The sequence below is a fragment of the Ovis canadensis genome, chromosome 6 (assembly GCF_042477335.2).
Source record: "Ovis canadensis isolate MfBH-ARS-UI-01 breed Bighorn chromosome 6, ARS-UI_OviCan_v2, whole genome shotgun sequence".
Classification (NCBI taxonomy): Eukaryota; Metazoa; Chordata; class Mammalia; order Artiodactyla; family Bovidae; genus Ovis; species Ovis canadensis.
In genome coordinates this window covers 122001346-122017141 of record NC_091250.1, presented here as the reverse complement: position 1 = coordinate 122017141, position 15796 = coordinate 122001346, and positions in this window count along the sequence as shown.

Sequence of the window (15796 nt, the reverse complement as noted above, 5' to 3'; positions counted from 1 at the left end):
GGAGGAAGCCTCTCTCAGGACAGAGCTGCTCTGTGGACACTGGGCAGTGACTTTGTCAGGACCTCTCTGGACGCTCCATCAGCCACATGCCTGCAAGCCGTCATTCACCTGGCTCTTGTGAGTTTTACTCTGAGATTTCTGGAGTCCCTTTTCATGTAAAATGGTTCATCTGGTTCTATTGAAAAGTCCTTGGATCAGCTTGATAGTTCTCTCAACATGAACAAATATCCCTGTGGACAGTCACTGAACAAGACCATGCTGCAGGAGCATTCACCCAGGTAGACAGAGGGCTCACTTTCTGCAGATACATTACCTATAGCGACCAGAATCACATGTGCCCATCCCCGAGACCATCACTTTACACACTGAATGATTGTGGAGGCGAGGGATCCACTCAGATGTGGGTGCACACATCCTCTGGAACATCTGGGCTTTGGAGGGGATGTCCAGTAGGCAGGGCTCCATGAGTTTCTCAGCTCAGTCAACCTGACATGAACCTTGAGTCTGACCCCATGGCTCTGAACAGAGGAAGAATGCCATGAGCTGGTTGGTTGAGAATACCTATAAGAAATTTTGAAGTTTCTACTATCAGAATAATTGTCCAAAAAAAAAAAAAGTAGTGATAAGGAAAAGTGATAACTGAGTGACTGAGATGAAAAACTCCCCCTTCTAAGAGCCTCCTCCCCCCACAGCATAGGGTGAAGGACAGACTTGCAGGTTTGGGGGTTCAGAGTTTCCTTCAGGGTCCTTGACATGTGGTTCAAGCACCTGCAGACCTACATTCTCAGGCAAGTGACTATGAGCCACAGAAAAAGGAACCCACAGATCAGAGAGACCATCCCCTAAGGGTTTCTACCCCTTTAGGATACTGAACTCAGTACCAAGACAATATTGGAAGAATGATTCCATGGTGGTACAACACAGACCAGACAGTTTGAGAGTCCATATATGCCAGCCCCTTGGGGGCAAGGCAAGAGTAGCCCAGATTCTCAATGATCATTGTCCACTTTATCCCCACACACATCTGTGGGATGTTGATTCTATGAAGACAAAATCCCTTGCTCAAAAAGCTGAATGTGAAGCACCTCACCTAACCCATCTCAAGCACCTGAAAGGGAAGGGAAGAAACTCATCACTGACACACAACGTACAACAAAGTCAGGCAGCCAGTTACAGAATGTCCTAGGCTATGATCATGGGGGACCATCAGGATGAGGATCACATAAAGTTTTCATAGACACCTATGGAGAAAAAAAAATCAAAGCCAAATAACTGTGGCAGCCTTCACCTTGGTTCATCAGCACAGCATCTAAACTGCTGAGACCTGGAGGTTTGACCCTACAGTGAAAGCAGCTTGACAAATATTTCAAATCCATCCCACTTTTGCTTCCGATTCAGTTCTGGCATTTCAAAACACAAGGCAGAGCTTCATTAGCATTGACCATCATAGATAAAAAGACAAACATCTGAGGAGAGAAGTGCTTCCTTCATGAAAGACCATTAACTGACCACATTCAAGAGAGAAGTAGACAGTTCTTAGGAGCTCAGATAAGATGGAACCAAGCTTTCATAGGATGGAGACTCTATAAGGAATCTCTTCTCAGGAGAGGGAAAAAGACACCATCACAAGAAGATGGATGCCAGACAAGTTACAGAACTGAAACAACCCTGCTGCAGTAGGGTTCATCTGTATCTCTCCTACGCAAAGGAAAGCATAGGGGCATCAGTGCGCTTCTGGAATTGGGACATGTCTACAGAGGCTCGGATGCTCTGATACGTAGCCTATGGGACTCTTGTTTGAAACACAGCACAGAAGTGAGATCGTATTTGAGTGGAAAGGAGACCTTGTGCATAAAACTGGAGAATCACAGGAAGGAAAACAAACCTCCACCACAAAGGGGTAGACCCTTTCAAGTTTCTTTAGCAAAGTAATGCTCTGAAAATAGTTGTGGTGGAAATCAGAAGCTCATTCAACCCAGGTGGACCGTCCTTCAACAGGACCGACACTAAACTGATCTCAGATCAACAGGACACGTTCAAGTTGACCTCTTCCCCCTAAGCATATTTTCAGACATAATAATCAAAAGCAATGGGAAATGGAACCCACAGATCAAGGAAGGTAGTCACATGTAGGTATCACCACCTTAAGATATAGAACCCATACCAATGAAGACACAGTGCATCGCCATGGGATCAAGGGCCTGTGGAGAAGAGCCATCGATGAGAAGTCAGGGGTACAAGTTCTGGGGAAAGGTCTCAGTGACCCAGCTCACCATAAATACTGCCATGTCTTCAACATCCCATGGACGTGTCCAGGAATAAACTAAAGCTGCACTTCCTTTTAGGACATGTAAAACATCAACAGATTCACCCGGAACTTCACTAATACGCATGGATGGAACAGATTGCTCTGACGCATATGAAACAAGAGTATCAGGCAGAGGAGTATTAAAGGATGACCTGGGCTGTGCCCAGTAGGGCTGGTAGGATGAGAACCACACTCCAAAATAAGACCTGGATGGGTGGACTCAAAGTGAAACAGCTATGGAAGCCTTCAGCTTGGTCAACCAGCAGAGTCACCTGTCCAAGCCTACCCTCAGGTTAGACACTGCAGGTAGTGCAGTAGCAGAGGGTTTCAAACCCACCTCACCTGTCCCCCTGACTGAGTCCTAGGAGGTCAGATGGAAAACAGCCCTTCCTAGCTCAGGCTTCACTAGAACAGCCAGGACTTCCAAAGGAGGTGACCTGTCATAGCATGGAATAAGCTCTTTCCTCCACAGACAAGCAGCATTTGCTCACATTCAAATGACATCTCATAGAAACTCAAGGAGTGTGTACAAGATTAACTTACAAAAACATAAAGGTCATGTCATTTTTTTAATCTTAAATACTAAACAAATAGAAATATAGTGAATTGTATTCCTGGAAGGGGAAGAGGATGTCCATTCACCGTTAGAAATGAGTCACAGATATATTAAAATATTCACATCACAATGGAAACTCACACCTCACTGTCCACTCCACTGCAATACAGCAACGAGATCTTGTAGATTTCTTCCACAACATTTTTCTTGGCAAACTCAAATTTTAGGTAATGAGCCAATATGGGCATATATTACTGCATGGGAAAGGATGCTTAAAAAGACAAAGCAACATTGCTCATAGATATCAGGGTAAGCAAATGCCATATTAGCATTCTAAGCTACTCGATTCTGGCTGACATTACTGAGAGACAGGGATGAAAAGAGAATGGGATTCAAAGTCTGTAAAGAATCTTGTCACAGGAGAAAGGGAAATAAATGCCATAACAGGAAGATGGACGTCTGAAACTTCAGCTATGGTAAATAAATAGCCTTGCTAGTGTAAGCTTATGTCTCCCTTTTCTACTAAAGAAAACCTCAAGTGGTTGGCACTTCTTGAACTTGGGTGTGTGTGTCAGAGGACGAGGAGGGCATGGAAACCCACTCCAGTATTCTTGCCTGGAGAATCCCATGAACTGAGGAGCCTGGTGGGCTATAATCCACGGCATTGCAAAGAGTTGGACGTGACTGAAGTGACTTAGCAAGCAAGAAAGTGTCAGAGGACAGCATGTCTCATGACACATCCTCTAGATCCGGTTTTCAGCATGGCTGTGGAGGTCAGCACATCTGTTACATTTTACCAAAATGGATAATAGATGTGATGGATCAGGTTCTGTCCTAAAGCTTTTCCCAAAGTCTTCTAAGGTTCCAGTGACCAGTGAAGTTGCTCAGTCATGTTCAACTCTTTGCGATTCCATGGACTGTAGCCCACCAGGCTCCTCTCCAAGGAATTTTCCAGGCAAGAGTACTGGAGTGGGTTGCCATTTCCTTCTCCAGGGGATCTTCCCAACCCAGTTATTGAACCCAGTTCTCCCACATTGCAGGCAGACGCTTTACCATCTATGCCACCAGGAAGCCCTCTAAGAGAGCTCAGCCCAAGCACAAAGTTCTTGTTACATGTGCTCGGAAGGGAATTACCTCGACCAGTGGGGTGAATGGAGCTGGTGAATCCTATCCTTGCAGGGAAAACATACTGTGATGCATTCTACATGGTTCCTCACAGGGTTCCACTTGGGAATGGGCCAGGGGAGGTGACAGCTCCATGCTGTGTCCATTATTGGCCATTATCCCCATCCAGTCTCATAGCCACACTCAAACCTCATGTGTTACCTGGGACTGCTTCTAAATAAAGTACCTGGCCCACGTCCAGGTCTCAGATTCACAGCTCCAAGATTTACACTCCAACAGCCTTCCAAATTCATTTCACTTCTAAGGCTTTCTTCACCCTACATAAGGGAGAACTCTATCCTGAAAGAGACATAGCCCCAAAAGTGACCAGCCACCAGCAGCAGGATCAAGAAAGAGGAAAAATGATGGCAAAGATGAATAGCTGGAATAGAAGTCTGAACATACCCGCTCTGGACCAAATAATAAGCTGCCAGCAACAGTCATGTTACAAAAAGGAAATGGAAGCACTTCACTGGGAGCCAAAGAGGAGTCCATTGAATGGAGCCATAGCAAGCCAAGATGGCCCACCATTGAAGACGTGAAAAGGCTTATAACTGCTTTCTCAGGCATGAGGAAGAATTCTGAATACATGCCGGGAAGCACTAATAGGCTCAGAAATCTATTCTCATGAAATCATTAGCAAGTGGAATCCTACCCTCAGCACAGTAGTCTGGACTGATTGATCTGGTACCTTGTGTAGGGTGGGGTGTCAGAACACAGCTACTCCAGACTCAGTGGTTTTGTCCCCGACCATAAAGTGCACTCTCGGTCCACTGGCTAAATTCTCACCAGATCTACTGCCAGAGGAACAAAGACGCTTGATGCTTTGTACTTCACAGACTAACAAGCTCCTTGCTTCAAACAGGCTTGTTGGTCAGCAGAGCTGCCAGGAGAGGCAAATCTTTCACCCTGTTTACTGACAGCATGTTCTTTTTGAAAAAAGAATCCTAGCATGATTCATTTTCTTAAAGCCATTTCTCAGGATCTGAGTCATTTTCCCTAGAAAACCATTAAGAATAAACCAGGAAGTAGCTAATGCCCCACCCCCACAGATGGTATGGCCGACAGCTGCTTCTCCCAGAAAATGTTTGTCTCTGCTCGTAGTTTGGGGATAAAGGTCAGTTATCCCCAGCTGTGTGATGCTGTGGGACTGTGCTGGTTTTAGAATTAATTCTGTCCACATCTCCTGAATGAGACTTAGCTACACACAACAGAAGGTACAGAGCTGTCCTTGGTGATCACTGTCCCTCCCCTGTCTGCGACTTTTTTTTTTTTAATTACCATCAGTGCCAAAGACACTCAAAATAATTCAGGTGTCCAGGTTTCTAGCATTTATATTGTTTCCTCTGGAAAAGTTTCAAGCAGCAGCACCTGAGACATCCCAGGGTCAGAGGACAACCAGGTAGAGCACAAAAGGTACCCAACATGCGTGTCAATCAAAACACTAGCATTTTGAATGGAGCCGCTCCTCATTTATATGCTCAGGCAGGAGAATCACCTCAAGATTTTGCAATTCCAGGAAAATCAGCGTAAGAGCACTATTTTCTTAGCAAATTGAACCTCCATTCCATAAAGAGACTAACTGATCAAGAATAAAGAGACTAACTGATCAAGAAATTCAGATAAGGTTCTCAAAGACACTGGGATGGATATTAGCCCAAAGAATATAGACAGGAACATTCAGCATAAGTATTGTGTAAAACTACACACCAGTGGGAAAGAGAAGTGCTTATGGGAAGGAAGCAGGTCTCTCCACCAATACTTCCTCTCTGCAAAAGACAATTCTCTCTTCCAAAACAATGTTACTTTTGGAAGTTAGGTGGTGTAACTGGGGAGGGAGTATCAAAAATACCCACAGCCAAGGGAGAATTCTACACACACACAACTTTCAGCAAGCCGGTAAGATTTGAAGGCATAAAACTCTAGGTCCTATTCAGGACAGGTTCCTGTGGAGATAGGAGTAACATCCCTAAGGTCCCTTCCATAATAAACAGGAAGGACAAAAATAGAGAGCAGGTGAGGAAGGGCAAATAAACCAAAACAAAGATAAGATGGTTGTGCGCAGTGCCAACTACTACTGATAAGAGCAGTTGAGCTGGAGACAGGTCTTTCTATAACTATCCAATGCATGGGAGAGAGGAGATTCTTGCCTCCTGAAAGGCACCGCTTTGAGTTGGTGGTTAGGGAAATACCCAGAGATATAATGTGTCATATTCAATACCAGGGGAGACCTCTGATGGCACATCCCAGGAGATGTAAAGGGCTAAAATCCTGACGTACGAAAGAGGGCCCAGGATACCCATCTTACTGTTCCAATAGAAGCTTTCCTCCTGCACATGTGGTTCCCAGATGCTCAGCATTTGGCGGGGCGGGGTGGGGGTGGGGGGGCGGAGAGGGAGGGGGAGGAAAGAATGAAAATGCTGGAATCACCTGACAGGAAGAAGCTTCCCACACTGAACTCCTCCCCAACTGTGATGATCAGAATTTTGTGTTGTGATCCAAAAATCAATGTAATTCATCAAGGTATGAAAGAACTACTACATGATCATTTCAATAGATGCAAAAGCAGCCTTCAAGAAAATTCAGCCTCCATTCTTCATTTTCAAAACCACCAGCAAACTCAGAAAGGAAAGAAACTTCTCCAACCTGATAAAAGGCATCAGTGACAGGCACAGCTAACATACTTAGTAGTATAAATGCTTCCCTTTTAGTCTCAGGTTTAAATATCACGGTGACCAATTACCCGCAGTATAGTCCAAGAGCCAGGGACCAGTAATAATGAAGATAAAAATAGCCTGAACAAACCTAGACTTCACAGCCTCCACCCTTGAACATTTACTTGTGAGATGCAAGAAGTTAAGGACAGCAAAGTAAGTGATAAAAATATCACTTGGAACCAGTTGACAACACTGATAGGAATATAGCCCAAGGAGACATTCAGTCTACACTCTCAGGAAGGAAGAGAAAGATTATTCAAGAGGACCCAATTTCATATCCAGATGTTTATCTTGCTGATACAAATCACATTCTCCCAGAAGAACCCTGTCCAGGCCAGGGGGAAAAAAAAAAATCTATCTGAATGTAGTCTGGATACAGAATAGCACTGGCTCATCACTGAAGAGCAAGCCAGACTCTCAGATCCACTGGAGGAAACACAAACTACTGCCAGAGAAACCAAGAAGAGGTGGAAGCTCTTCTGCTCAGCTTCCCACGTGGCTCTAGTGGTGAAGCACCCACCTGCCAATGCAGGAGGTGTGAGACTCAGTTTCGATCCCTGGGTTGGGAAGATCCCCTGGAGGAGGAAACGACAACCCCACTCCAGTATTCTTGCCTGGAGAATCCCATGGACAGAGGAGCTTGGAGAGCTACAGTCCATAGGGTCACAAAGAGTCGGAAACGACTGAAGTGACTTAGCATGCACGCTACTCAGAGCTGGTCTGGGAGGTCCCCTGCTTCATGGTAGCTCATGGGTCAAAGGGCAGCCCAGAGAAATGGAACCATGTCGCCATGAACCACCAAGGCCAGTCTAACAGTCTAATAAAAGTTTTTTCTGTGGCACCCATCTACCAGGGCCTCAGAAACACATTCCCTAGAAACCTACCACCAGGCACAATCAGAAGAGTTCAGTCTAGGAAGACAAGCAGAGCACAAATTCCAAGCCAGAAAATACATTAGACTGTGTTTGCCTCAAAAGACACACTGAAGCTCAAGCAAGGTGTCACTGTGGTGACCGGAGCAAGTACAGAATTCTGCTCCATGTTTCCTGGCTGGACCCTGGCTGGCCAGAGCAGAGCACGCTGCCCTTGACCCTCATGACCGCTGGTCCCTCAGCTTGTCTGTCAGTCATGGTGCTGGTGGTGTCACAAGCAAGAACAAATGTTCAAGGACTCTGGCCACAACCTCGCTGTGTTCAATCTGCACTTCCAATGTACACTTTCCAGCAGGTACATCCTGTACCTTATGCTCTAAAAGCATCCATCAGCTAAGCAAATAGATTTACATCAACTCAGGGGGACCATCCTTCAATAGGATGGAGGTTGATACATGTTCTGAGATGATCGGTTCCACCCCAAACATGTGTTTGGACAGAGTAACCAAAACCCATGGAAAAAGGGGCCATGGATGAAGGAAGGCTATCCCCTGAAGGTACCACACCACATTAAGATATGAACTCAAGACCCAAGAAATCACAGGAACATGATCTCATGGCAGCATGAACCACCAGAGACCCGAGACCCAGGTGTGCAAGCCTTGGGGAAAGACCCGAGTGACCCAGGAAAACGTGCCCTAGGAGGTACATCCAAGGTTACATTCTGAGATAATCCACTCTCGTCTATTATTAGAGGAGGGTGTTAAGAGAATGAGTTTTAAAAATGGAAGTCATCCTTTGAATACAATAAGGTTAAGTATTATTAATTTTTGGTAACCAGATCTATGCAGGCAGGCTTTGCAGAAAGCAGAGGGAGGGGTAAGGACCCAGGGACTCTAAAATTCTTCCTGTGATGGAGGCTCTTCCCCTCTCTAGAAGGGTGGAGAGGGAACACCTTGCTTCAGTCAGTTCAGTTGCTCAGTCATGCCCAACTCTTTGCAACCCCATGGACTGCAGCACGCCACGCTTCCCTGTCCATCACCAACTCCTGGAGCTTACTCAGACTCATGTCCATTGAGTTGGTGATGCCATGCAACCCACTCCCCTTGCTTCAGGAGGAGGTGAACCTGTGTTCCTTTGGTTAAGAGGGAAACCCAGGAGACTGGGCACACTCCTAGAGAGATGGGCCTCTTCCCCAACACCCTGGATTCTCAGTCCCCTTGTTTTCATGCTGTCAGATCTCAGTTGCACAGAGAATTAATACCTTAGGAGGTATCCACACACAAGGCAGCAGGTAGAGGGTGTGTAAATAACCAGACACTTGCCCCTCGGTTGAGTCAATTCTGAGATGCATTAGTTCCTCAGAAGATCCCCTGTGGGATTGAACCCAGTCACTTCCATAGGTGACCAGCTCAGTAATACCCAATCCAGTGAAGCTGTTCCTACCATCCCATCTCTGGTTCAGTCCTCCCTTCCCTGGGCTTCCTGGGATTACTTGAAGTACCAAACCAAAGAGACAGTCAAGTAGACTGTTAAGAAGCTCGCCTCCAAATCAGACTTTTGACCATGTTATATAACAAGGAAGACTTTGCCACACAGAATTAAGGCTTCTCATCAGCCGACCTTAAATTAAGGAGGTAATTCTGGATTATGCCCGCGGGCACCATGTAATCACAAGCGTGATTGAGAGGATACAGAAGAGAGGATGGGAAGTGGAGGTGAGGGCTGTTTCTAGATACAAGGTTGACTCTGATCTTCAGAGTCAGGACATCTTTTTCTTCAAAACTGAGGCCCAAGACATGAGAAGCAAGGCTTAAAAGGTGGAAAACAAAACATCTTCTGTAAAACCAAAACGGACCACAACCGATGGACAGAGGAGCCTGGTGGGCTAAGATCCATAGGGTTGCAGAGTTGGACAGGCCAGAAGTGACCCAGCACACACACACAGTATAAACAAAGTCTTCTCAGCTGTGCAGACCATGCGGCCCCTGTACACTTGCTTCGGCTCTTCAGCCTTGATAGGCTGCTAGTTCCAGGATGGTTGCATCACAGAGAAAGCAGTGGCCCAAAATCGAGCCATGATCATTGAAAGCAAGCTGAATAAGGTCAGTATCATGAATGATAAGAGTACCTCCCAGGGTGTGCCCAGCAGGGATGACAGGGTGAGAACCAAACTCCAGAATGAGATTCCTCAGGCAGCGATGTCAATGTTTCCCTGAGAAAAGGGTTGGACTAGTGGCAGTGCTGGGCTTCGCTGGTGGCTGAGATGGTAAAGAATCAGGTTGCAATGCAAGAGACTGGGTTCGATCCTTAAGTCAGGAAGATTCCCTGGAGGAAGGCATGGCAACCCACTCCAGCATTCTTGCCTGGAAAATCCCACGGACAGAGGACCCCAGTGGGCTACAGTCCACGGGGTTGCAAAGAGTCAGACACAACTCAATGACTAAGCATGCACGCACAGTGACAGTCCTGCCTGACAAAGGCAGACCCTGCAGGCAGCGCAGCTGCAAAAGGCCTTCAAGCTCATCTCTTACGTCCGCCTGATTCAGTCTTAGGAGGTTCACTGGGAGGATAGCCCTGCCCAGTCCAGGCTTCACCAGAATCCATGAGATTGCCAGAGACGATGCAGTGTCACAGTTTGGAAGAAACTAACGCTTCCCTCCACAGATGAGCATCATTCACCCATATTCAAGTAAGAATGAAGGTTTTGAGAAGCTCAAGGAATGTGAGTGAAATCCACTTACAGAAACTGAAAGGTAATAAACTAATGTACATTTTTGCTAATAAACTAATCCTAAATGAACAGGAATATAGCAAAATGTATTCCTGGAAGAAGGGGATGTCTAAGTAGTGCAGTGTCTACCATTATAAATGAATCACTGATAGATTCCATCCCTGTGAGAATATTTCAACATAGCACCTCCATAACCATCCCACTGCAAGACAGGCACAAGATATATTAATTTAGACTTTGCATTGATTAAAAATCTAGTGAAATATCTCTCACGATATTTTTTTCTTGGCTAACACAGATCGAACTTTAGATAATGCATCAACAGGATTTTATATTCCTAGATGGAAAATGTTTGAAAAGAAAGCAAATACACTCTCAGGAACAAGGGTAGGCAAATAATGTTCATGTATCAGCACTCTAAGGCACCTGACATTACTGAGCGACCAAGATAACAAAGGAATGGATTTGAGGTCAATAAAGAATCTCTTCTCAGGACAGAGAAATGGACACCATCACGAGAAGATGGGCGACGCAGACCCCAGCTATGGCGTGTGAATAGCCTTGCTCGTGGAGACTAAGGTGTCCCTTTTCTACTGAAAGAGAACCGAGGAGGTTTGGCTTTCCTCAGAAATGGGTGGGTGTGTGGCAGAGGATGAGGAGATCCCCTGGTGGAGGGCATGGCAACCCACTCCAGCATTCTTGCCTGGAGAATCCCATGGACAGAGGACCCCAGTGGGCTACAGTCCACGGGGTTGCAAAGAGTCAGACACAACTCAATGACTTAAGCATGCACGCACAGTGACAGTCCTGCCTGACAAAGGCAGACCCTGCAGGCAGCGCAGCTGCAAAAGGCCTTCAAGCTCATCTCTTACGTCCGCCTGATTCAGTCTTAGGAGGCTCACTCGGAGGATAGCCCTGCCCAGTCCAGGCTTCACCAGCATCCATGAGATTGCCAGAGAAGATGCAGTGTCACAGTTTGGAAGAAACTAACACTTCCCTCCACAGACGAGCATCGTTCACCCAAATTCAAGTAAGAATGAACGTTTTGAAAAGCTCAAGGAATGTGAGTGAAATTCATTTACAGAAACTGGAAGGTAATGCCATTTCTGCTAAGAAGCAAATCCTAAATGACCAGGAATATAGCAAGATGTATTCCTGGAAGAAGGGGATGTCTTAGTAGTGAAGTGTCTACCATTATAAATGAATCACTGATAGATTCCATCCCTGTGAGAATATTTCAACATAGCACCTCCATAACCATCCCACTGCAAGACAGGCACAAGATATCATATTAATTTAGATTTTGCATTGATTTAAAATCTAGTCAAATATCTCTCACAGTACTTTTTTTTTTCTTGGCGAACTCAGATCGAACTTTAGATAATGTATCAACAGGATTTTCTATTCCTAGATGGAAAATATTTGAAAGGAAAGTAAACATACTCACAGAAACAAGGGTAAGCAAATAACGCTCATGTATCAGCACTCTAAGGCACCTGACATTACTGAGAGACCAGGATGACAAAGGAATGGATTTGAGGTCAATAAAGAATCTCTTCTCAGGACAGAGAAATGGACACCATCACAAGAAGATGGGCAATGTAGACCGCAGCTATGGCGTACGAACAGCCTTGCTCGTGGAGACTAAGGTGTCCCTTTTCTACTGAAAGAGAACCGAGGAGGTTTGGCTTTCCTCAGAAATGGGTGGGTGTGTGGCAGAGGATGGGGAGATTCCCTGGGAGGGCATGGCAACCCACTCCAGCATTCTTGCCTGGAGAATCCCATGGACAGAGGACCCCAGTGGGCTACAGTCCACAACTCACCAACTAAGCATGCACGCATGGTGACAGTGCTGGCTGACAAAGGCAGACCCTGCAGGCAGCGCAGCTGCAAAAGGCCTTCAAGCTCATCTCTCTCGTCCGCCTGATTCAGTCTTAGGAGGTTCACTGGGAGGATAGCCCTGCCCAGTCCAGGCTTCACCAGAATCCATGAGTTTGCCAGAGAAGATGCAGTGTCACAGTTTGGAAGAAACTAACACTTCCCTCCACAGATGAGCATCGTTCACCCAAATTCAAGTAAGAATGAACATTTTGAAAAGCTCAAGGAATATGAGTGACATCCACTTACAGAAACTGGAAGGTAATGCCATTTCTGCTAAGAAACAAATCCTAAATGAACAGGAATATAGCAAGATGTATTCCTGGAAGAAGGGGATATCTAAGTAGTGAAGTGTCTACCATTAGAATGAATCACTGATAGGTTCTGTCCCTGTGGGAATATTTCAACATAGCTTCTCCATTACCATTCCACTGCAAGACAGGTACGAGATACCGTACTAATTTAGATCCTGTATTGACTTAAAATCTTGTGAAAAATCTCTCACAATGTTTGTTTTTTTAACTAGCTTAGATCGAATTTTAAATAATGCACCAACATGACTTTATATTCCTAGATGGGATATATTTTAAAAGAAAGCAATACGCTCACAGAAATAAAGGTAAGCAAATAAGCCTCATGTACCAGGGATGGTGGAGCCTCGTGGGCTGCCATCTATGGGGTCGCACAGAGTCAGACACGACTGAAGTGACTTAGCAGCAGCAGCAACATCAGCACTTTAAGGTACCTGACATTACTGAGCAACCGACATGCCAAGGGAATGGATTTGAGGTCAATAAAGAATCTCTTCTCAGGACAAGAAAATGGACACCATCACAAAAAGATGGGCGATGCAGACCCCAGCTATAGCCTATGAATAGCCTTGCTCGTGGAGACTAATGTGTCCCTTTTCTACTGAAAGGAAAACCCAGGAGGTTTGGCTTTCCTCAGAAATGGGTAGATGTGTGGCAGAGGATGGGAAGATTGCCCTGATGGAGGGCATGGCAACCCACTCCAGCATTCTTGCCTGGAAAATCCCACGGACAGAGGAGCCTGGTGGGCTACAGTCCCAGGGCCACAAAGAGTCGAACATGACTAAAGTGATTTAGCAGTACACAGCCCAGTGTGAGGGACTGGGTGCCCCATGATACACCTTCCAGACCCTGCTTTCAGCACGTCTGTGTCAGCACCACACTTGTTACCATATTCTATCAGATGACCTTGTTGTGATGGATCAGGTTCTGTCCTAAAGTATTCCCCAGAGTCTTCCAAGAGAGCCTAGCCGAGGCACAAGGTCCTTGATGCATGTGCAGGAAGGAAATTACCTCGACCAGTGGGGTGGGTGGAGTTGTTGTGGGAAATCCTGAGCTTTCCAGGGAGGACCTTCTGTGATATGTCCTACGTGGTTCCTTCACAGGGTTCCCTTGGGAGAAACAGGGAGAAGTGAGGGATCCACGTTATAATGGTTGCTGCTAATTCTCCCATCCAGTCCCCTGTTCACCTCTCTGACCTGTGTACCACCTGGGTCACGTCCAAAGAAGGTATCTGATCTGGCCCCAACGCAGGCCTCAGATTCTGAATTCAAGGGTTTGAACACACACAGGTGGCCCTAGTGGCCTGGATTGGGAAGATCCCCTGCAGCAGGAAACAGCAACCTACTCCACCATCCTTGCCTGGAGAATCCTGTGGACAGAGGAGCCTGGTGGGTCATAGTCCATGGGGTTGCACAGAGTCGGAAGTGACTAAGGGGACTTATACGCACACATGCATTAAGATTGCACTTTTTATTTCTAAAATGAATACTCTTGTTTCACTGAAATGAATGATAAGGGCAGAGAGTGAGGAAGAGGGGGAAAAAATGATGAAAAGTTTGAGGAAACTAAGGGCTACATGACAAGAACTTGGAATCAAAGGAAAGAAAACAAGTTTTGATCTCCCCTACCACCTTGGGCATGCTACCATCCTCTCTCAGCCCTGGCTGTTATTAATCCAATTCAGATCTTCCCATGCCATCTGTATTGGAGAAGGCAATGGCAACCCACTCCAGTACTCTTGCCTGGAGAATCCCAGGAACAGGGGAGCCTGGTGGGCTGCCATCTATGGGGTCGCACAGAGTCAGACACGACTGAAGTGACTTAGCAGCAGCAGCATGCCATCTGTGATGACGTATACAATTTGGAGCACATTGGAATGTGTGCTCTGCAGGAACCAACAGATACACCTGCTAATGACAGGCGATTTATCCACGGGCATGATGATCAATATCCGATGGCGTGTGCCAGAGAGTGTTCACTGTACATACTGAGCCATGGGACTATCCAGGAAACCAGCCATCCCCTCCCTGTTCCAAAGACACCCATATATACTGAGTACATTGGATCTCTAGATACTCAGTCTGATTCTACCACTGTAATGTTCATGTGACCTGTGTTTTCTATGGTGTATATAGTGTTTTCTATAATTAACAGATTTTCTTCAGCAAAAGATTTTGTGCAAAAGTCAGCCACCTGGTATGAGTGTTTCTGGAAAGCCTCCTAGGGAGGTGAGTTAGGGATGAAATATAGGAACAGGGGATGAGCTTCTTGCTCCCTCCTCTCTGAAAAGCATCCAGAAAAGACCACTGAAGTGTGGAAGATAGACAAAATGCTTTCATCCAACTCCAATATTTTGGGGCCCCCAGAATACAGAAGGAATGGGATAGGACATTCATGCATTTGGGTTCAGGATCCCACCCCATAAGTTGCCATGGGCCATAAGTTGTGGTTAGTGCACCTAGAGCTCCTGCTATGCTCAGACAGCTCATCTGAGTCATAGCAAGATTCTTTAGAAGCAGGAGGTCGTGGACAGTTCTTTTCTATGTTATGAAAATACTCTCCTAGCAGAGCACTGAAGAATTGATGCTCTTGAACTGTGGTGTTGGAGAAGACACTTGAGAGTCCCTTGGACTGCAAGGAGATCCAACCAGTCCGTCCTAAAGGAGATCAGTCCTGAATATTCATTGGAAGGACTGATGCTGAAGCTCCAATACTTTGGCCACCTGATGGCAAGAACTGACGCTATAGAAAAGACCCCGATGCTGGGAAACATTGAAGGTGGGAGGAGAAGGGGGTGACAGAGGATGAGATGGTTGGGTGGCCTCACCAACTCAATGGACATGAGTTTCAGCAAACACAGAGGTGGTGATGGACAGGGAAGCCTGGCACACTGCAGTCCATGGGGTCGCAAAGTGTCAGACACGACTGAGCGACTGAACGAAGCATTATAAAAGGTCATGCTTGTAAGAGTGCATATTTAGATCTAGAGTCTATTGAGTAGTCAGGACTAAGTGTGGAATAAAACCATTCTTAAACATTTGCATTTCTAAAAACTAATAAGGAAACTTCAAATGCTCAGAGTCGAATTCATGATAGAATCCATCTTGGAGCCTGGAGGATCACACAGTTACAGAAACCTGTGAAATAGTCCTTTTCTTTTATAGCCATTAACACAGAAGAACCATGGCACTGGGTTTACAAATGGAATGCATCCAGTTTTAGAGAAGGGACTGAAAGAGGAACACTCCCAGACTCA